General features: G+C 35.4%; 1 protein-coding gene and 1 long non-coding RNA gene across 2 annotated transcripts in view; one reads left to right on the top strand and one right to left on the bottom strand.

Annotated features, from left to right (window-relative positions):
- Positions 1-23,519, top strand: part of LOC124634227 (cadherin-99C) — a 142,782-nt gene that overhangs the window by 45,491 nt on the left and 73,772 nt on the right. The window contains exon 2 of the mRNA XM_047169678.1: positions 12,819-12,868. The gene's annotated coding sequence lies outside the window, so the exon portion shown is untranslated. The remainder of the gene's footprint in view (positions 1-12,818; positions 12,869-23,519) is intronic.
- LOC124634228 lies at positions 7,858-8,971 on the bottom strand. The gene is made up of 3 exons (XR_006984834.1): positions 8,471-8,971; positions 8,243-8,382; positions 7,858-8,106 (listed from the first exon to the last, which is right to left on the bottom strand). It is a non-coding gene; the product is annotated as an uncharacterized LOC124634228 (long non-coding RNA).

Raw genomic sequence — 23,519 nt, 5'->3', positions numbered from 1 at the left:
AAGCACACTGACGGATTTGTTGCTAATAAATATATTAGTTTATTACTACATGTTTGTTTCTGAGTTTTGAGTTATAGACTTGGAAGTAAGTTGTAGCGTCTCGTTTTTTGCAACGACAGGATTTTCTTGAGGTACAGCACACTTGAGGAACGGGTGTATATTTAAACGGTTTTATTTAGCTCATCCTGTTTGTTTTATTATTTATTCTTGGGTCAAATTTTGTAATCAAATTTAAGTACCTTCCTGTTGTCAGATTGATCTGAAATTTGGTACACACCTTCAATTCCGATGACAATACAATATAGTAATATCAATAACATTGTAAATCCAAGATGGCCGCCGGTACAAAATGGCGGATTACATATTTTTTCCACAACCCCTTCAATATGGGTATCAAATGAAAGGGCTACTCAAGTAGAATACTGTCAGCAACTCCAGCGGGGTCCAACAGGGCCAGGGCTGCGGGATTGTTCGAAAGAGTTACCGTGGTCCTGGTACATAAAAGGCCTACGACGAAACACAACGGTTTTTAGTCAGTAAGAGTCTGGCATTCCCTCACCACTGCTGACCCATATATAATGAGGAATATTCGGTAGGCATCTTCATTGAATACTAAAAACTAGAAAATAAAAAATCGGTAAAAAAACTTTTAAGTTAAACGGTTTTATCTTATGTGCACTGAAAACTAGAAAATAAAAAAACTGTTACTTACCTATAAACCTACGTAGGTGGTCCCGGTCATATTAGACTAAAATAAAAACGTGGGGCCCTCTGAAATCCTACCTATGGCAAAGCATATCTTTATACTTTGGTAGATCGTGAGCTCGGCGTTCGCTGGTGAAGCCGCTACGGCTGATTTATTGATTGTCAAAATCTCCAGTTACGATTATAGTAAGTCGATGCAATCCACACCTATTAGGTATATACCTCTAGAAGAAAGTATTACAGCAATGGTTAGGTAATGGGCCCCACGTTTTTATTTTAGTCTAATATGACCGGGACCACCTACGTAGGTTTATAGGTAAGTAACAGTTTTTTTTATTTTCTAGTTTTCAGTGCACATAAGATAAAACCGTTTAACTTAAAAGTTTTTTTACCGATTTTTTTTTCGTATTCCAGGATAACAAGATTTTAATCATGTGTGCATAAAAATTTATTTTGTTTTAACAAAATGTGTAACTGTTATGGATATAATAGAGGTACATATTGCTTAAATAGTTAGACGTTATCAAAGTATCTTACATTACAGCTGTGACATCAATTTCAGCGCATTCAATTGTGTGAGCAACGACTTGTATGAGTGACGATGTGGGAACAATGAAAAGTTACAATAGAAGTCGTAACTGTAAAAAGACCAGATCGCATTCGTTCTTGCGTCGTAAATCTAATATAGGCTAATTGCTCACAATCTCATACTAATTAAAATTTACTTTACTTTTATAAACGGTTTCATTTGTTTGATGTCAATGTTTATTAACGTACATAATTATTGCTGCAATTATGTACAAGATTTATGTTCGGAATCGTTCCATACTACAAGGTACTAATGAGAACCATCAGATTGTCATCTGTGAGTGCTTATAACTTAGTACTGTTTGTCAACTTGGTGCTTATAACTTAGAATATGCTTAAAGTATTTGTAGACACATGCGCCCTCAGAGAGAGTCAGCAAATCAAAACGGGGCCTACTAGTTTCAAAGCCTGCCGGAGCTACGGGATACACAACGGGCTCAAGAAGGAACATGGTGGGTTTTAGTCAGTCAGTAAGGGGCTGACACAGCGAGGAGGGATGATTTCCCACAAATGACAATGTATTTGTAGACAAGCAGTTTTAAAGGTTACCTGGTAAATTTCTGGAGTTTCCTATGCATGATAGAAATGCTAACCACATAAAAATCCGACCTACCTACCAACTAGAGTATGAAACAAACATAAACAAAACAGATGGAATGTGGCCTATTCATTGTCATCATCACCATTCATTAGTATTCATAATACTGTTCATAGGCCAGCTGTTTACAAATAACCTAGTATAATCGTACACATTGTGATTTTATTTTTATATGTAAATGTTAATAGCCATATTGTATTGAGTTCATTCCCCTTCTTAGTAAAACTGTTGTGTTGATGCGAAGTCAGTATTCTAGTCAGGTTTGGATTTACATCTGTTGCTTCGATGACTAATACAACGGTGTTTTTGACACCTGAATCGGTATTTTGCCTTTTAAGGCTTTTGATGTTAAGATTGATTCTTCAGAACTGTTTTTTTGTTTTTCGAATTGAACTTTATTTTATGTATTGCTGATTTCAATCTTCTTCGACTTCGATGCGATATAAGTGAGCACCTACAATACAGTAAGGTTTTCAACTTGCTGCCCTTTTCTGTCCTTCACCATATTTAAAAGTACAAGGAAAAGACCCATCATAAAATTCACCAGCGCACGCGTCCATATTCCTCTTGCCAATTTTCCAAACTTGTAGCTGTACAATGAAACCAATTGGATCGTAACAACCTTTCTCCGAATCGTCGAACGAAAAAACAAATGAAGTATTTAATCGTCAACGCAATCGATTCGAAATGCAAAAAATACAAGCGTTCGGAGATGAACTCAGCGCGCTTGGGCTTGCCGTCTCGCTGTGCCATTGACCCACTACAGGTTTTTGTACGTATAACGGACCGACACACTTCATCTTTATTGATTATTGTATGTACAAAACTAATCATTTAAAACTACGTACATTTTTCATTTTATTACCGTTGTGTAATGGAGATTTTTACGCTTGTTTAAGTGTTGGTCGTTGTTTTGTCATTTGTCAATTTTGTTGATTAGTTTATGTAAGGTTGACGAACCAAAACATTTCTATTGTTATTGCAGGTTTATCGCTAGTCAATGATGTTTCTTTGAAATACCGAAATTATAATTTACAGCTATGTATGCAAAAAATAACACATTGTTTCAGATGAACGTTTTCCTATAGAATTTCCGTTTATAATTTTTAATGTTCTCCATAATGAGATGCTGTTTAATATAACTAACCTAAATACATAAAGGTTATTCGCACACATGATCCTAACTAAAGATTCCTTATTCTGATAAAGTTTATTTATTTATTTAAAATACTTTTTGCACATTGTACAACGGCGGACTTAACGCCTTAGGCGTTCTCTGCCAGTCTACCTTAGGGTGGTGGTGAAATAGAAGTGGTAGGTGCAACACAATTTGAGCATCAGTGGAAGATAATAAAAATATATATTTATGCATATATAAATATAATATATATATATATATAACTATATATATGTACAACTGTATCCAGGAGAATGTAGGAGAAGATGGTAAGAAAAATGAACTACTGTAATGATTCGGCCAACTTGCCATGGATGTGATTTCGCAGTTTCATTTTAAAAGTGTGTCGACTATTTACCATCCTGACCTCCAGAGGTAGCTCATTCCAGAGAAGAATAGATTTCACAAAGAAGGAAGAGTGAATAATGTCTGAACGGTGAGCAGGGCAGTGAAGAAGACGATTATTAGAGGAGCGGAGATTTTTGTTATGCTGAGAACACACATACTGAAAGTGAGAGGTTAAATAGGAAGGTGAAGACGGGGTATAAAGTATAGAAAAAAGAGTAGTTAATGCCCTCATCACACGTCGTTGTCTTATCGGTAGCCATTTAAGTTGCGCTCGATACGCTGACACATGATCGTACTTGCGAAGATTAAAAACGAATCGAATGCAATTGTTGAGAAGCCGGTCGAGTTTATTGAGCAGATCTGCATTCAGGTCATAGTAGCAAACATCACCATAGTCGATTATAGGAAAGATTAAGGTTTGCATAAGCATTGCTTTTACATGGAACGGGAGCAAGTTTTTGAAGCGATAAAGAAACCGCAGTGTACTAGTGATTTTTTGGCTGACAGCTGCAACTTGTGCTTGCCAATTGAGTGAAGAGTCAAGATGAAGGCCCAAATTCTTCACTGAGCAGCTGAACGGTATATTTATCCCGTCAAATACCAAAGTTGGTAACCCAAGTGCGTCTACTTTACCTAAATTTCTTGAGCTACCAATGATAATAGCTTGGCATTTAACAGGATTGACTGCCACTCCGAACCTGTCAGACCAACTTTTGACTACCTCCAAGTCTTTGTTAATTTTAACAAGCGCAGCTGCCAACTCATTCACTTTTGTGTGACGATACAACTGCAAGTCATCGGCATAGAGATGATATGAACACTGAAGCTCAGGAGTAAGGAAATTTATAAATATGGAGAATAACAGAGGTGAGAGTATGCCGCCTTGAGGAACGCCAGCATTCAAAGAACACCACGCAGATGAATCCTCATCCACCCGAACCGACTGCTGGCGATCATGAAGATAAGAGGAAAACCAGTCCAGAAAGTTTTAATGATTGGGAAATTATGTAAAGGATACGCACAACGCTAATTATTGCCTATTTTGCATTTGTGTTTTCTTAATAAGTTTCTAAATATCAGATATATGCTTACGTCATTTAGGACACAAGTCGCAATGAGCACCAACCATATATGAGACAACACATTAGATTTAATGTTAAATGTTACCAATAATAATGAAAATGGTATAAAAACTTAACGATTATTATAATTAAACCCCATATTAGTATTTTATTACGCGTCGGTGTGAGTGACAGCCGTTACCAAATCTGTCAATCGATAAATCAGATGTTTCCTCCTAATGATTGGTTACTTCCTAATATATTGAGTGGAAATTAAATCATTAAACTGTCGATTCCGACGTGTTACTTACAGTACTATCGTTTCCTCTGAAAATGTACACTTGCGTGCAAAAATACATACTCGTCGGTACAAAGAAAATATTTAAACAGTTTTCTACAGACAGACTTAAGTAATAATGAGATGTAAGCTTAACTTTACGTATTCGTAGAGTTAAAGCATTCTCGGAGTATTTGCGAAATGCTAAGTAAATTTTCTTCCAGACTGTACCTCTTCACCGTTCAAATGTTTGAATGATAAATGCAAAATTAATTACTGTTTTCCGTTAGCGGTTTAGCCGCTAAGACAGAACCTGTTCAGCTGTATTGCAAATCTGATATAAGTAATGTTAATTGTGAAGATTGGCTTACGTTTCTGGTTTGTACGTAATATGTAAATGATTTAATAGGCGTAATTAAAATCTCATTGGATTGATTATGATTTTGAAATTAGTCCTTAATAAGTGAACTGGTACTAGGCATGTAATTATAAAAAATAAAAATGTGCTAGGTATGTAATTATGGTCGTCACAGCCGAAAGATGTCCATTGCTGGACACAGGCCTCCCCCAGACTGGGGGGAGATTTTCCCATAATCACTGCGCTGGGCATGCGTGATACACTATTTGATACTATTCGAAGCTTGATTATTAACGCTTCACCGCTTTCTGGAATAACAATAAATCGAAGATACTCACTTTACCATTATAACTGCCCATTTTCCCCTCCAACTTTGAAACCAGACCACCAGACGCGATGCTTCAATAAAATGATTCCATTAACCATCCCACTGTTAATAAAAGCCTGTTAAAGGCAAATTCCAATATGTCATCATCATCATCAGCCTATCGCAGTCCACTGCTGGACATAGGCCTCTCCAAGTGCACTGTTTCCAATATGTGTCAAATTACATTTACGTTTTCGAACAGCTAAAGTAAAGATATCGTGTTACATTTGTTCTTGTTAAGTATTAATATTCCAATGTATCATGTTAGTTATTCAAATGAAGCGGTTTTAGTTGTGTGCATGTTGCCGCTTAGTTATGTTAATACTTTAATGGTCTGTAGTTAATTAATATTTATTTCTTTCTCTCGTGTTTCGAGGGCGGAGTTTGATTTGGTAACTGTTGGTTGTGTATGTGTTTATGATTGTTTTTGGTTTTTGTGTTTTGAACTGTTCGACACGTGTAGGATACGTTATTTGAAATCTTCTTTTTTGCAGTAAATATACTTAGTGGTCTTCTTATCCGCTTTGATTAAAATAGAAGCTCAAGTATCTAAAGTTTAATCAAGCAACCACTGTTCACTGAGATTTTTTGTTCTGCAATCTAGGATCGCATATTCTATTGTTATTAGTCCACATCGTCGAACATTGCCTCCACTGTATAACTCAGTTCATAATTGCTAAATGTCAAGTCAAATGTTTTATACATCAAGTCTTCACATAGCCTTTGTTTCCTAAGTAATTCTCACTTTTGTCGCAATCTGTATACTAAGTGTACGCAGCCAACCAGGGGGTCTACTCTAATTCAACGAAACGAAACTTCGATATCGAACGAAATTCAAACGAAGTTTCGTTAGTGACCCTACTCTATTTCATTTTCGGATGCGCATACGAAGTTCGGAACCATAGACAATTTTCGTGAACGAATGGAATCTATGATATTGTGTGGGGCTTTTATGATGTCGACTAAACTAAGTTACGGTTTTTACTTTAACTTGAAATTATTAAACTTTTCAGCTTTACTTATTCATGTAACATTATAAATGTGATTCATTTCATATTTCTTGTAATATTCATGCAAACAATCTAAACTTTCAGGCAAAAAATATATTTTCAACTACTTTCGACTCGACACTATAAAAAACCCTTTGACAGTCATTGCTAACCAACTAATTTGAAGAGTACTATTTCATGCCAAAAATGGGTAATCACGGATGACAACCAAAAATAGCTACATAATACAATCTAATCATAACAAGTCGACTTAAGATTTTTTGTTTGAATACTTTGATAAGTTTTCTGAAGTGTGTTTCTCAAGTGTCGTATTTAATAAATCATGTTTCCAAGTGCTTTTATGCCAAGGTACGAGTTCCCTAAGGAAGTATTATGTCGTACTTTACGTACTCCGACTTCTACGTACGTCTGCTGTATTTTGGTTCACAACAAGTTTTGTTTCGGATTTAAAAACTTCGTGAGTAGATATCATATTAAACAAATGCAATATTTGGTTTCGCTCTAACACCATTGCCTTTTCTAATACTAATCATTTATATTTTCAGTTTAAAATGGCTCCATATACGGGGTTCGGCAAATCCTCAACAAATCGAAACCGTTCTCAATTTCCTGGACGAACATAGAGATTTAGCTCGCGGGAGATTGAATAGTTGAACCCAGCCAGGAAGATAACCTGAGAGTCCAGCTGTAAAAGCTGCCTAAGTACCACCACCATTGACACAAAAATGCTGACTTTCACACCTTGTAAGTATTTTACTGTGGTATATTGAGTAATGCTATTGTAAATAAATTGTGCACAATATAGATAACATTTTTTTTAGTGTATTTATAAGAAATACTCTTCATAAAGAATACAGATTAACATTATACTATTGAATAATGATTGCATCTTTTTTATTATGTTTGCATATGGTATTAAATGGGTCAAGTGTTAAGTTGAGAACTTTTTGTTGTTACTTAACCCGTTCAAGTGTCTTAGGCATATTTTGTTTACACTGTTGTTCTGAGCTATTGACTAAAATTGGAATGTTGTTTTGCAGCCTCTCGACATACACACTCTACAAGGAGACTGCCTACTACTAGGAGATTACATAGGATGTGCCAGCACAGGTGTAAGAAGCAGATTGTATCAATATGAAGAGGAGCGTGCACAGAGAGAGACGGTGCAAAACGCAGAGCTTGCAGGCATCAGGGGTGAATTGGCAGGCATCAGTCCTACCCTGTTGCAGCTGCATAACACAATAAGGGAATATGTGGATAGGAATTAAGATTTTGTTAGTGTTTTGTTAGTCATTAATTGTGTTTAATATTTCTTTGTTATTAATTTGTAATGTTTAAACAGGGTAACAGTAAATAAAACTTTAAGCATATAATTTATTCTTTTATTAAACTCTAAAGGAAATAAATAACATCATGTCAAATACTTAAAATCAATAAACATACATATTTTCTGGAGCATGTTATGATGTGCTTGAGTAGAACTTTGTCCTACCTATTCCTTTCCAAAATGTGCACTAACAAAGCTCTGCAAAGTTGTATCTGCCTTCAAGAGAATCTTCAACAGCTTTATCTATCGGTGTCATCATATGCTCCCTTAGAGAGAATACCCAGAGTCACCTAAAATACACATGTATATGAAAATATGTGAATAACACTACTACACAATATTAATAATATAAATGTGAAAGTTTGGGGTACCGCTTTTGTCCCAACTTGTACAAATATATTCAAAATGCAATAAAGTTAAACATACCTAACAGATAAACTGTTTCATTCTGGAGACCCTCCAAGTGGCTTCTAATATCACACTCTCTCCAAATATAAGCATCATGTGTGTTGCTCCACCAAATGACACATCCACATTTGTTATATAGTATCGCTGTCACATAATATCTGGAAAATAATAAAGGATTGATCAGCATCATAATAAACAACAGTCAATGCCTCAATTAAATCATTAATGTTTAGTTCTTATACTTACAACTTGGGTGTTAAGAGAATGGAAATATTTTCGATTCCAGAAGGTCTAGCAATTGCAATGTGCATTGTTTGGAGGTTATAAAGGCACGAATTCCTGGCACAACCCTTCGAAAAATTGCCGACTGAGTCTGTGATTTCCTACAAACTCTACGTCGGGAATTTCGCTAATATTTAATTGATTGCGCAAGCACTGCCGGTTCCTTCTTCGCTCTACATGATCTTCACGTAAAGCTGCTTTGATTAAAAGCATTATTGTAGCCTTTGCCAATAATTTTCACACAAAATTCACAAAACGAAAAGTAACACGAAAATCAAACGATAACTCTTTTGGTTTCGTTGAATTTGAGGTTAAAATTCCGAAGTTTCGTCTGTCAAACTCAAATATTCGTTCGTAGCATTTCGAATTAGAGTAGGTTTATAGACAATAAACGTCAAACAATCTTCGTTCGTACGAAATTTCGGAACGAAATGGAACCGTGGTAAGAAGTTCGCGAAATTTCGTACGAAACTTCGCTTTTCGGTGAATTAGAGTAGACCCCCAGTTGCGTAGTCGGGAAACCTGACCACGACAATCGTGTCTATCACTTGTTCAAACGCCCTATAAACCACCCAATGACATTTTAAAACACACTTTATTAACAAAAGATAGTGTCTATTTTTCATTGACATGATAACCTCCGATATTTAATTTGAGTGCAAACGAAATTGCCTGCTATTGCAGAGTAGGAAGGACTAGTTTATGTTGTAGATGACCAGGATTGATAATATAAGTCTGTGAGAAAGAGACGCTCTAAAAACCGCGGATTTACTTACAGTTTATAATTGTACAGGAAAAATCGTAGGTATGTAATAACAGTCCACTTTGTGAGGTTGCTGTATGAAAATTAAAACCTTTAGGTATGAGCATTGTTATCGATCATCTAGAAATTTTATTCGGGATCGGAATTTTTCTCTTGGATTTTTTTTCCTTTCTCAGGTAATTGCTGTAGCCATGACTGGAAAGGGCCTTTTCAAGTTTTTCTCCAGCAAGAAATAACAAAACCTTAAACCATACTAGGCCTTTCTAATAAAGAGAAAACTAATCGTTAAAAGATGAAAAATAGGTTCTTGTACGCACCCAAAACATTACAAAAGTTGCTTCACTTAATAACTTCGCTGAGAGTGTTACACAAACAGTAGAGAATAAGAACTATACTTCTCATTACACCAAAACAATATCTTTTGTTTCAAGATAAATTGGCGTCCATTTACAATAAGATTTCATTGCCATTGGGCATAACTATTGAAGGCACTTAGAACTATTGCATAATTTTTTCAATCCATATATGTAATTACGAGTAGTTTTATAAGATGTATGCTCTACATTACAAAATGTTATTTAAATGGAACGGGGCATCATTGCGTAGCGATTAACACTTTCATCTTGGCAGATAGATGTGTTTCACATTTGTAAACATATATCATTAGTTCACTTTTGCATAACACCGTCCCGTGACCTCTTAAACGCGTATTTGAAATTGTAATTATTTTTTCAAAGCAGAAAAACAGCTACAAGTTTTGAGGATCTTGTTCAATTAATCGCGTCATTAAGCAAACATGAATATTCTTAATTAATACGAGTCAGGCTTATTCGCAATGCAAAATATCGGCATTGAGATGAACAACTAATTACGCAAATAAGGTTAAAATTTGAATGAAAATAATATTATCAGTTATGAATATGCGTTTGCACATGGCACTTATGGGTTCGTGAATTCTTGATAAAAGTCGTCAATTTCTGAACATTCTTTAGGATAATAAATAGTGTTTCCAATTTTTTATGTTTTTTTTTGTTATCGAAAAAGTATCATTTAAAGTGGTTATTTTCGAGCATGACGATGAAATACCTTCTTAATTGACACCTCGACTGACAAGCTTAATATTTTAGTTTAATGACTACACATCATTTTCCCAGCATTAACACTATAAACAGAAAAGAAACATCTTGAAAATCAATTTATTGACACGGAAAGAAAATACATTGATGTTGTATATGATTGACATTTTACTGAGAGCTTCTATCAGGAATGTCAAGATGTAATTACTACCGACGTCTATACGAGTTCTTTCGACTGTAACATCACTAATTAATTCGCTTGAGTAACCTTTTGGTATGGAATCCGCATCGAGACATTGGTCAGGCTTCTTTAATCGATTCAGCAGTTTTAACGGGAATCGAGTGACTACGAGGTGAGCAAAAATTTGCTCACCTCGTAGTAGCTTGCCATTTTAAAGTTTAAGAAGATGACTATTCATTAAGCACAAATAAGGATTTGGGCTCACCAGTCTTTGCAAGCTTTTCTGAAAGTGTGGCGTCCTGATTCGAGAAGATTCGAAGTGTTCGATGAAACACTGTAACACGATTTTCTAGTAAGAACCATTTAACCCTCCCAACACTTAAGTAGTACAGTTATGGAAACAACTACGTCACGAACTAGCATCACGTCAACCATTCATCAACGCTAAGTCTAATTTCTTCCTAGAGCTAGCTTTATTAAAGCTACGTACGGAATTATAAAGCGTACTCTCATATTTACGACTTAAACTACAACTAGGTGTAATCGTTGCAAGATAATTCTGCAAAGAATGTCAACAATCCAGATGTCTGGCTGCTGAACATTTAAATGTAATGAAACATTTGGTTTACAACGGTACACCCGTACAATTTGATTTGAAGAAATATCAAGTTACACGGTTTGAAGTAATCTTGGCGTCGAAATTTGCATATTGAGGGAATTTACTGAACAATGCAATTTGTGAAAGCAGGTTTTCAACAATTCTATTAAATTCAACACTGAAGAATATTCTAACCAAATCAATATTTAACACTTAAACCATAATTGAGGTTTTCAAGATACCGCAAACCGTATATGCCATAGTGTATAATTTTAGTAAAACTGTTCCCCAAATCCGTCGCAGTATAATTGTTGACAATGGTTTTGGAGTCACGTAATTGCTATTACGAGCACACGAGACTACCATTATGTGGTAACGCTGCAATATGCAATTATACGTACACGTTTAGGGCTCGAGTAAATTGAAAATATCTTAGAAGAAGAGTGTTGTAATCTTTGTTGAAAAATTTGGTTATGCTCCATAACTGTGCTGTGGGAATTTGTTTTGGGAGTAACCTTTTTATCAAACCAGTTGTCTTATAAAAAAACATTTTAGTCTATCAAGTATAGTAGTTACATAGACATTGGCTACTTGGATACTTGTATTCAAAATATAAGTTTCAAAAAGTTATATTTCAATTATCCAGACATATTTCAGTTGGTATGGTTGTTAAAGACCTGACAGTGTGAGCAAATGGTTACTCGAATGGTTATTCGAATACTTACTTAGTCTTGTTGAACGAAGCACAATTCGTTGACATTTAAGTATCGTTTTAGTATCTATAAACAAGCCTTAATTGTATGCAAGAGTGCAAACATTTGGGTGTAATGCTTCTTTCGTCTGGGCCACTTGCAATTCTTTATGCGAGGAGAGTAGACTCCTTATATCAACGGGTAGATGTATTGCAGCTGATAGAAGCAACAATACTCGTACTCCGTACTTTATTGTCAGTTCCGATGCAAATTCTGCCTCTATTGCCATCACTTAAGACTGAAAATTGCATAATATTACGTCAACTACCCTTTGAAAATGTAAAAACAAGCTCACGCGTCGACGCCAAAGACGTGATCGGCAAATGAAAGAGACATCCTTACTTTCTGAATATATTTCTTGGAAACTGGACGCGGTTTCTCGACAGTGCAGAAAAAAGCAGTAAAAGTGTTTTAAGATGGCGGTGATTACGTTAAATCTATTGCCGCCATTCCTCAGAATAAATAGAATTATTATATTGCCCAGATGGGTTATGAAAGGATGGCAAAAACTTTCCAAGTATGGCTTGAAAGGAAGATTGATTTATATTTAGTTAAAGTCTTCTAATGCGGTGATGTTTATCGCACTAATTTTAGACCCATTTATATAGTGTGCTGAGTAAGGAGAGATTTTATGGTTAATTCCTTGTTATTGCCACCATAAAACAGTCAGTGGGAAGCATTTAATTGCCGTTTTAAAATCAATGCGTTTTCTGAACTCGCGTTTCCTAAGCTTTGTTTACAATGTTAATGGTTTTCCGTGAAAGATATTTAAAATAAAATTGGTCTAATTTACTTTGGTATGTTAGAGCTGCTGATGGCCTAAATGATCAGTATCTTTGCTACTCTCTCTTCATGTTCATGAAATAATCTTGCACACTTTATTAAGCCCCGCAGTAAGACACAAGAGCTTATTCTTAACATACGTTTATTTATTGTTCGCAGATTCAAAGATGGCGGAGCGATTATGAGGTCGTACGGCGAACGACTTTTAGGTGAGTCCAGAATGTAAATGTAATATGCAAAGAAACATGTTTATGCCATAAGCACATAATGGGCCTATTCTGGCTGTTAATCGACAATCTATATGTATAAATGCCCCCTCGGCAAAGTGAAGGGTGTGGCATGAGGAATTGGACTACGACCCACGCTTCTTTAGTGACAAAATAAAGTCATTCAGTTCATTTTGACGAAGCAATGAACTGTACCGATGATTTAGAGTCGCCCTACATTTAGTGTGAAGGCAACAGGTTACCACGATTACTTCACAGCTCACGACGTGATATGTGGCGTGTATGCGATCCTAACTCACGTCAATCGTGAAATTGTGAGTTGTTCTCGTCGTAAATCCTTCGTGTCGATAGGTACTATTCTACAATTTAGACCGAGACTAGATGAGATTGAGTAACCAGCTCCGTTAAAATGCTCTGAACTTTAATATAGCAGGTTGCTCATGTATAATCGAAAGTAATAATCGTTAAACTTGCAGTATCTCAGATTTTACACAGATAAGACAACTTATTTCAGTTGCTACCGTGCTTTGAGCTATATTTTGAGTAATGCTGTGAGTTCAGTAACATTTCAATTCGCTGTAGTAATGCTTTCTTAGTAGCTAGTTCCGACTGGTATTGTATTTTGAAGTGGAATAAATGTATTGTTGAAGCTGTTTTCAATTTACGAATTCGAATACTCCGCAGGCTATTGTATATTTAAATAAATTTCGTGCTTTACTTGAATGTTCAATTGAACAAACAGTTCTGATTTGAAAACCTATTGTTTGAAATGAGATGAATGCTCAGTTTCTCTTAGGTATCTTTTTCGTAAATAATGACAAAATAAACACGCCTCACAAGTATTCTTCTGAAATATTGCCTTGCCTCATACTTATCTAGTTTAGTGTTAAAAGTTGGAATGTGTTCACTAATTCATATTCGATATGCATTTTCTTTTGGCACCTAATCTTCTTCTAGATTCTCCACATCCACCCCTTGTTTACTTTACATACTAGACTCAGTTTTCCGCACCCATTTTCTTTCAACCACATATTTTGTGCGAGGTGTTACAAATTCTGCCTGCAGGCCAGCTAACAATACAGCATGTTTTACCTCTACTATGTGTACGGTATAAATTGGTTACGCCAGTTGCCTTACATCCACTGAATAAATAAGCGTCAATGTATTACGGAATGCTCAAATGACGCCGATTTTGTCGTAATCTTAGTCATGGCGGAAGAATTTGTTTTATTCTGTTGGCAGTGTATTGTTTCGTCTGGTTGCAGTTTTACAAGTGTGGGAATGTGATAATGCTTATTGTGATCGTAATTTAAGCGTGTCAAGTTCGTTATGTGTTGGTATTGCGTTATTGCAAAACTTCATTAACATTTTATGCTTTTAGTATGTAACCTTGAAAGTTTGATTTGTTTATGAATAAAATAGAGAAATTTCGATGTATTTCTGAAGATGGTGCTTCTCAAAGGTATCTTTCGGATGAACATTGAGACTTCCCATAATGACGACATAAAACTTCATTCGTCGTTAAACGGCATCAAGTGGAGAAACGTGCCAAATTCAAATATTGAAGAACAACTTCAAAATACCAATAAAGCCATATAAAGCATAATCATAAAAGCATTAACATGATTTTATAGCTAACATATAAAACGAATTCCCTAAAACATCACGATAGCATACAATTAAAAGCTCCCATCACAATGCCATTAATGAACGGGTTCCGTTACTTTACAAGAAATTCCCAAAGAAAACTACTAAGACTTGGGTCAAAGGTCACAGAAGTTTACAACATACGAACATACATGTTCTTTGCTTAATTCAATGTAATCAACGTTGTAAAACGTGAGGGGAATGAACGATAGATTTTGTATTGAGATGGCGTATAATGATGTCACTGCAGTCGCGAATTTGTAAGCTTTTCGAGATTAGTCTAGATTGCCACAATTTTTGGGCATAACTCACCAAGTTCGCGAACACACCCTGGCTTGAATTCAATTACCAAGTACAGAATGGAACGTTAGACGAGAAGCACGAAAGCTTATATTTTTTTTTTATTTAGGTTACATATAAAACAATAGGCTATCAGACCCGATTTAAAATCACTTGACAACAACTAGCTTAATTAATATTGCGACGAATGTTTCGTTTCAAAACTGCTTTCAAAACTTCTACTGCCCTTGAGCGCCGAAATAAATATTTTCAGGCTTATTGTTCGACTGAGACACAGAACTCGCTCAGACTATACCTACGCATGAGCAATACCACTCTCTATGCCGTATAGGCAACACCTAACTTCTATTACCGCTACATTATCAGCTCTTAATTTTCGCTCGCCTTCTAAATCGACTCATTGAATACCAAATGGCAGTAGACCACACGTACTTCTGCACGCTACTCCGAAATCGCATTAAGTAAATCTTTCACAGGAACACGGACCTTTAAAGCTAATAAGGTCTTTACAATGGCGGTACGGGCTTTTCAAACTCTCGACTTTCGAAATATATGGATCGAATTTACGCGCGTTAACGATAAATTTAAAGGTAATAAGGTTGCAGTATTAGTGACCTATGTAGCTTTATGTGCGCAACGAATGCCATTTAGAACGCTGCACTGAAATAATTTGCGTATGATTTCATCCGTGTACTATTTCTAAAATCAACATCATTCTCATTCTACACACAAATATGGACCCAAATTCAGAAGAATTATCTAATTAATATCTTTTGACACCAACATTTTATAACCTCTTTCCATACTTTTAGACCACCCTAAAGCTATGGACATGAGCCTTTACTTTTACTTGAACTCCCACATCAATATTAAATACGGAAGCACTCATTATGCGCTTCTAAGTAAACTCCAACCGTTAACGCTAGCACTACGTATCCGTGTGTTTCTACTTCAAGTTCTTGCCATAACGGTACGGGGCTGGCGCCCTCGTTTCGAAGTGATAATGCTTCTGAAACAGATACCTGATTGGCCCAAGGAGCAAAGGGATTTATAATTGGAAAGATAAATTGCATAGCGAAAATTGATCGTGCAAACCAATAATAAAATTGTTATTAATGCAACTGTAATACTATCTATCGATTGCGAATTCGTAATTGAATTCCAAAGAATTTATTGAATGTGTTTAGAAATCTGCTGAATTAGAAAAAAATGTGTAAAATAAGAAAGTTCTTGAACTTGAGTAGACACAATTTGACAATACAAATAAAAATAATTTCAGCGGATTCCTTTTCACTCTTGTGTATTTGGATTGCTAAAATCAATAACTATTGCATCAAAATTCGCAGAGTTTTTCTTATAAGCAAGGTCAGTATTCTGATAAAGAAACGAGTGCACTGAAACTGGTCTACAATTAGATTGGCAATAACGATAGTGGCACACTTTTTCGTCAAGCTTCAAGCATTGTCAATCCGACTTAAATGTTCGCTTAGTTACGCATTTGAAGATATGTTTACTGCTTCTTAGTGTTGTTTTGTCTTGGAATTCTCATTCCCAGGGTTCATTACAATATTCTAATCTAATGGATTTACAGTGTACATATGCGGTATATTGTCAGTGAATGTGTCCGTTTTGTAATTCACATACGTATCTCTCGTCTCATTTAAATCTTCAAGTTCTGTTGTAACGGTTCCTTTATCCTTTTATCCATCTGTATTTGTTTCCCAGACATTCATAAGATTGCCCTTATTTGCCCCGCTATTAAGAGTCTAATGAATATGTATCTGTAACTAGCCATTTTCCCTTGTGCGGCTCGATATTTTCCAGCCCTATCGATGTGCAGTTTATTGGTACCGTTTTAGAAGTTAGCAAGCCTTGATACGCATTATTTCATTATGAAACTTGGTCTCGGATTGCATTCCAATTGTCGCCTTTCCCAATTAGTGTAGGACGGCACTTGAATTTTTATTATTTCCTAAATTGGCTCCAAAATATTTTGTTTCTCAAGAGATGAGCGCAACATTACCGTTTATATTGCGTAGACTCTGCTGCGTTACGTCAGATAAAAATCGTGAATCATTATCATCATGAAATAATGGTGTTATTATATGACCATTATAAATTATCAGTATGTGGTCCGTAAGTGTTTGTCAACCTACATTCTTGTATGTCTTTCTGAAACAAGTTTCAAATTAGTGGCCAATGCTTATTCTGTCAGAACTTTTATGACTTCTTTAGGCACAGTTTTATTGTTTTAAAATATGTTGCTATAAAAACGATCGGATGTACTACCGTTACCGCATTGATTCTCGCCATTAAAGTCTCCCTGGCTTGAGTACCAGTTTTTAATTGAGTCAGCTTGATAGCTTTTTCCAAATCAGTTTTTATTATTTGACTCTTGTGTTATTTCATGATCATCTTTCTATTCATACATAACTTACGCTCTAATATAATATCTTATGCTTGTGGAAGACGATGTTTATTGGGTACTCTTTACTTAACAATGATAAATGATTTGTCACTGCCATCTCCATTATCCATTCCATCTTGATATGTTCACTTATCCAACTTCAAGATACCAAAACAATGGAGAATGGTTGTCATTGCCCGTCTCCAAATATTTACCTAAACAATCTATTTAAACTTCAACTTTCTCTGTATTGTCACTGTTGACTACACCCACTTAAAAAAATGTAATAATTCTTGAATGTTAAGTTTCACATTGCAAAAAAATATCATCTGCATCATATATTTTATTTGTAGGCAGATAATTATAAAGCTGGATTCACAATTGACAAGAAAATCGAGATTAATGGTAGCAATTAAAGTAGGTGTCATTGCGCAAGAGTTGTACCATACTGTGCATAAAATTTGCGTCTTCGAAGCTATAATTGCATAATCTCTGAAGCGATTGAGCATGTACCTATTTAACAAACTTTCACTAGACTGGTTAATTTGACGTGATTTCAGATCCTGGATCTAATCTATAAAGCAAGTATTCAGTAACGATACCAATTTATGAAATGATTCCTTGCTCTCTTGCATAAAAGCAAAGAAACGGATCATAACCATTCATGTAACATTTTTCATGTAAGATCTTACAGGAGTTCATTGTTATGATAATTTGATTTCAGATTAGGTAAGGAGTATCAGATACCATTAGACTTTCTAGTTATTGCAATTATAAACAATGATAACGATCTCTAGCTCCGACGACCATTGTAATAACCCACTTGACTCCTACGATTTGTGGAGTGGTTTAAGTAGACGATAATTCATTTTTCTTTTTACATTCAATAAGGGAGTATAAGACACAATAATAATGACACATTATGTCATAATTAATTTTAATTTTCTCATATTTCATGTTCTACTCATTCGAGCACTTGAGATTCTGAGACTTGTGTTTAAAATAACATGACTCACATTCACGACCTTTAAATGTAGGTTCGTCATTATTATAATTGATGTCTGCGAACTGGTTGTACTCTGGCCCAAATTTGGCGCAACCTGTTCTCGTCTCCGCACAAACTTCACCGCTACTTGGGCCAGCGCCATTTTTGGTACTTACACGTGTTGCATCTTTTGAATTATGAATGGCGTTTTTCTTTACTACATGTTTTATGATGGAAATATTGATACGTGGTTTGAATTTATGTTGTTTACCGTTCTTCTCTGCGTTAAAATTGTTACAAGTGTTAATTGTTTTTATTGAATCGTCGTACGGTGTACCTGTCATTGTTTGTTGATTGTTGTTGCGACACCCACTGAATCAACGGACGCGTGATAAAATTGTTAATTTCTCCGGGATTGTTGGTAAACATTGAATTCATATCCGCATTGTAATTGTCGACACACATGGGAATTCTCGGAAAGCTATGTGCAATTGGATGAATAAGTTATCTTAGACTGATATTATAAATCACTTGCTAGTTCGAATCTTCCCACAGATTAATCAGTCGTTACTCCAGTCGGGTCATCTCTATCCGCTTGCTACTCAACAAAGTAAATATCTCTATCAACTCGATGCGCTGCATAGATTGCACCGCAATCGCCTATCGCCGATATACCGACCCTAAATTCCGATCGTGGCGATTCTCGATAAGCGATACGTAAACGTTCTCGATTGTCTGGTACCGTTCTAGGGGACTATCGTTAAATTATCGCTCACGTTTCGCTACTGACGGCGCCCTAGTATTACGGTATTGGTTGGAATACTCATAGCTATAGTTTCAACGGCAACCGACAGTGACACGGGCGCGAATGTTATGTATTGTGACGTTCCTGACTCATACACCGTGTTCGTGTGTTTATAACCTTTGCTATGGGCGAGGCGAGCACAATCCGAGGTGGATCAAGCTATGTGACTTGACTATCAGTTTAGTTTAACTAGATCTAAGTGCGATAACATTTCTAGCCCCTCGCTTGGATTTCATCCTTTAGGCTTCAACTGAGGAATTATCAAATTACTTGCTTGTCTCTGAGGAATTCTACGCGGAACCTAGTAAAAACACTTAAGACACCTGAGCCGGGAATAAAGTCAAAGACCTCAAGCGCAAAATGACAAATGGAATGGTCCAACTAGGCAGTCATTAATAAATTATATCGCCCGATCATAGTAATTATTATTCGTTTATAGATTCGGTCCAACAGTGTGATTTTAATCGTGTAGTTTATGTACATATTTATAACAAAAATTATAATCTTCATGTAGCTCGGAGAATTAATAGATACTCACATACATCATTATGTGGCTCATCCTACAATTAAAATGTAGCAACATCCAAATAAAAGAGTTCCAGTCTTATTCAGGGACCACACAGATCGGTTTTACTTTCTACCAATCCTTTCAATATATCTATTTACTTTCGTTCCGTTGCTTACAAATATCGACAGTCAAAAAAGGAGATCATTTGTAAAACGACTTTCGCTGGTGACTTCAATTGCGTTGATTTATTATCTGGTTGACTTTCAATGTGTGTACATTGCTGGTCAATTAAGGGCTATACTCCGATGCATACGGTATGCATGCGCTTTTCAATTTCCTCATTTATCATTAGAGAAGTTTTCATTCAGCTGTTTATCTCTAGAGATTGGCGATCAGTCCTTTTACTTACTTGCGGCTCATTTAAATTAAATCTACAACTTGGATGTCGAAATTCCAATCTTCATATGGAACGCAGGATATTGAATCAGTAAATGCCGGTGTACTGGTTTTTCAAGTCAGTTTTCAAAAATATGATATTTAAACCAGAAGTTATTTTACAAATGTAACTACGTATGTTAGTACCACGTTGCTTACAATAACGATATCCCCCTAAAATCTTTTTGTAAGGCAAACATGCATGGGGTAACACATGGTGTTCATTATAAAATTACGTTATTTCAAACAGTTTTAACCAAAGCCATTTAAATGCCCGCTGCGATCTTCACGGTTACGCAACACCGATAAATGGTCTTATATTTCTATCTTTAATTACTAGGAAGAGAGCTACTCGTAAAGTAATCCTAGTCCGTCTCGATTTTAATTGATTGCAAATATATTGTATGCAATAGTTTTATCTTTAACGATACAAAGCTAAATATAAACTCTCAGTTTCGAATTAAATTACCGGTAATTCTATTGACATTAATTAAGCGGAATGAAGTCATTGAATTTTACTTTATGTCCGAATTATGTAAACTAATGTAAGGTATCGAATGTATGCGTTGTGTAACAGTGGTAGTTACACCATTTCGTTAATAAATCGTCACCACTAATGGGTTTCTGATGTTACGCGTCGGTGTAACACGAGGTCTCTTTATTACTCGTATAACAATGTTTGTAGTTTTCAGTTGTGGGCGGGGACGCTAAAATTGGCCGGTCTTATGTTACTGTAAAAGTTTGAATTGTGGTCGTTGATTGGCTGTGATATTTTGTCGTTTGTGATTGGACCCACAATTAACTGGCATTTATCAGGATCTTGTGGCCCTATCAAGCCAGTATTGATTGTGGTTTTAAAATAAGGAAAAAATATTTATATGCTGTGCAAGGGACCTAGAATTGCTCTAACTAAAGAACTACCTACGTAGATTGGGGAAAAATCCTCAAAACTACATACATTTTGCAAAGCTTACTTACCTCAGAGTAACTCGACTGAAACTTCCAAGATCCGCGAACATTCAAGCATGCCAGCAACAAATACACCGTTGCTTTTATTGACGTCACGATGGTTCCGTACTAAAGGAATTTTATTATGTGGGCGAGGCAATTTGTTCGATGGTTTGCCAGATTGAAAATTGTTTGAATAAATCATTGTGATTACAAGCGACGTGGTCAGGTGGTCCACAATACTGGCGGGTATTTTGTGTAACCGAGGAGGGCTATTCGGTAACCAGACATTAAACTGTGAGTTGAAAGGCTGGTCATTATATTTGTTCGAGACTAGACTTCTTTTAGATCGGGAATAAGGTTTCGTTTGCAGGGTTATCAGGATTTTTCGAAAGCATTTTTTCAGTATTTAATTAAGTCTCCATTTTTTTAAGGCTAGTAACAATAGTTTTGATATTTGAACTCAGTTTCTTATGAATATTACCATGAACCGCAAAACGAGGGTCTCTATCTTATGCTTAAATCATACATTAAACTTGAATCAATAAACCTGACATGAGATGCAGATGTCAATCTCTACATTGCATGAGTCAATACATCAATGTGTGTTCGAAGTAGCCGTACAACTTCTATAGCATCTAACTGTTTAATGATTCAGGTTAATGTACAATCAAACACAAGCCTGTCCGGCTTAAGTCATACATAGACAAGCTTACAAAGTAACAGTTTCTTATATGTACCTACAATGTACATACATTGTCAACAGTCTGAGTAACAACACTACCTGACCCACTTGTCCCAACGTATTTATACATCTCGATAATTACACAGATCTATCGAAACGCTTACAAAATTAACAATTCAATTGTGTTTCAACAGTCCAATACCAATAAAAAGTTATTGCACTAGATATTGTGGCGGATTAAAAAGAACTCGATTAAATTCCATTTCGAATCGAGTCGGTATCGATTAATTTGGAATTGGTTGCGATGCAGTTTGGCGAGTTGCGATTCGGATAGACACTCGAATAGAATATAATAACCTTTTTTTTTTGATTGCATAAGAGAAAAATGGAATTATGTCATTGTCGTTTTGTTCGCGAATTCAATCAATTACGAGGTGTAATCAGTGGAAAACAATTGCCTTTTCGGTGATTATTGTTATATTTTTCTTTCTTGATATTTATTATGCAACTAAGTATTTTCTAAGACAACGCAACAAATTTTCGACAAATTTTCTTGTTCCCATCTTATGTTTTTTTTTTATTTGTTTTTTTAGTGCCTAATTACTTTAGGTGTTATGCATGAATAGTTCGATTTCTATTTTATGGCGAAGACTGGAGACTAATCATAGTAATAAATGTTGGAATCAAAATGCATCCATAAATTCAGTCCTACAATTTATTCATGAGAGTAATAAAACCATGAATAAAATTTTAGTGACATATTTATGAGTAGAAGCTCAATATAGGCGCATTTGCAATTTGTTGTAGATAAAACCAGCTTCATCACATGGTTTTGAACGCATTTCGTAAGCATTCATCGGCCACTCGGATAAAAACATCCTAAAGCCTAGCCTAGGCTAAGGAGGAAATAAATGAACTATATAACACAGAAAGTATTTTTGAAATCCGACCTATGATACTTTGTGAAATTAAATAGTTTAACTTTATAATACATTTTAGCATCATAACGAAAACATTATATAAAGAACGACTCGTCGACTTAAATATTTAACCCATTTAAGTACCCATATTATAACTCTATGAAGTATCTGAAGTATCTTCCAATAATTCCTCAAATATTGGCCAATCGTGATTAGAAAGGGTTTAAATCTTTACTTTATATGCTTAGCACATAGTATTACACGGTGTGAAGGAGTCGATTTTGTCACGAAGGCACTATCAAATCATAGTCATGGCTCGTAAAGTGTGAGTAGGTGAGTAGGTCAGACATCTTCAGTATCGCGATGTGGGAATAGGCCTAGCTTGCTAGTATAAAGTAGGGACATAAAATATATTAAAGTGTAAAAGATGAATTGCATTTTCACTAATATTAGAATAGAATAGCATTTATTTCTTGGTATATGGTAATTACATACAGGTCTCACAATATAAAACAGTTTCACATATACTACCGATGCCGGTGTAGAAATATTCATTGAATTTAAAAACAAAAACAAAAAACTTTATATTAATTACTAGCTTTTGCCCGCAACTTCGTTCGCGTGGAATAGTGACTACCAGCAGATTTTTGATTTGACCAATAGATGGCGCTATATGTCCGGAATAATTTTATTTTTATTTTTTTTTGTAATAAAAACTATCCTATGTCCTTTCTCAAGTTTCAAACTATGTCTGTACCAAATTTCACACAAATCGGTTCAGTAGTTTAGGCGTGAAGAAAAGACAGACAGACAGACAGAAAGACAGACAGACAGACAGACAGACAGAGTTACTTTCGCATTTATAATATTAGTTTGGATTCAACTGCTATGTTAAATCAGAAATCAGAAATTTTATTTGCTAGAAACATGGTATGGTATTACAAGATGTTACAGTAGGTATGTGTCAAAACTAAATGAAAATCTATGTTTTAT

The sequence above is a fragment of the Helicoverpa zea genome, chromosome 11, assembly GCF_022581195.2.
Source record: "Helicoverpa zea isolate HzStark_Cry1AcR chromosome 11, ilHelZeax1.1, whole genome shotgun sequence".
NCBI classification, from domain to species: domain Eukaryota; kingdom Metazoa; phylum Arthropoda; class Insecta; order Lepidoptera; family Noctuidae; genus Helicoverpa; species Helicoverpa zea.
This window is presented reverse-complemented; position numbering and strand designations above follow the sequence as displayed.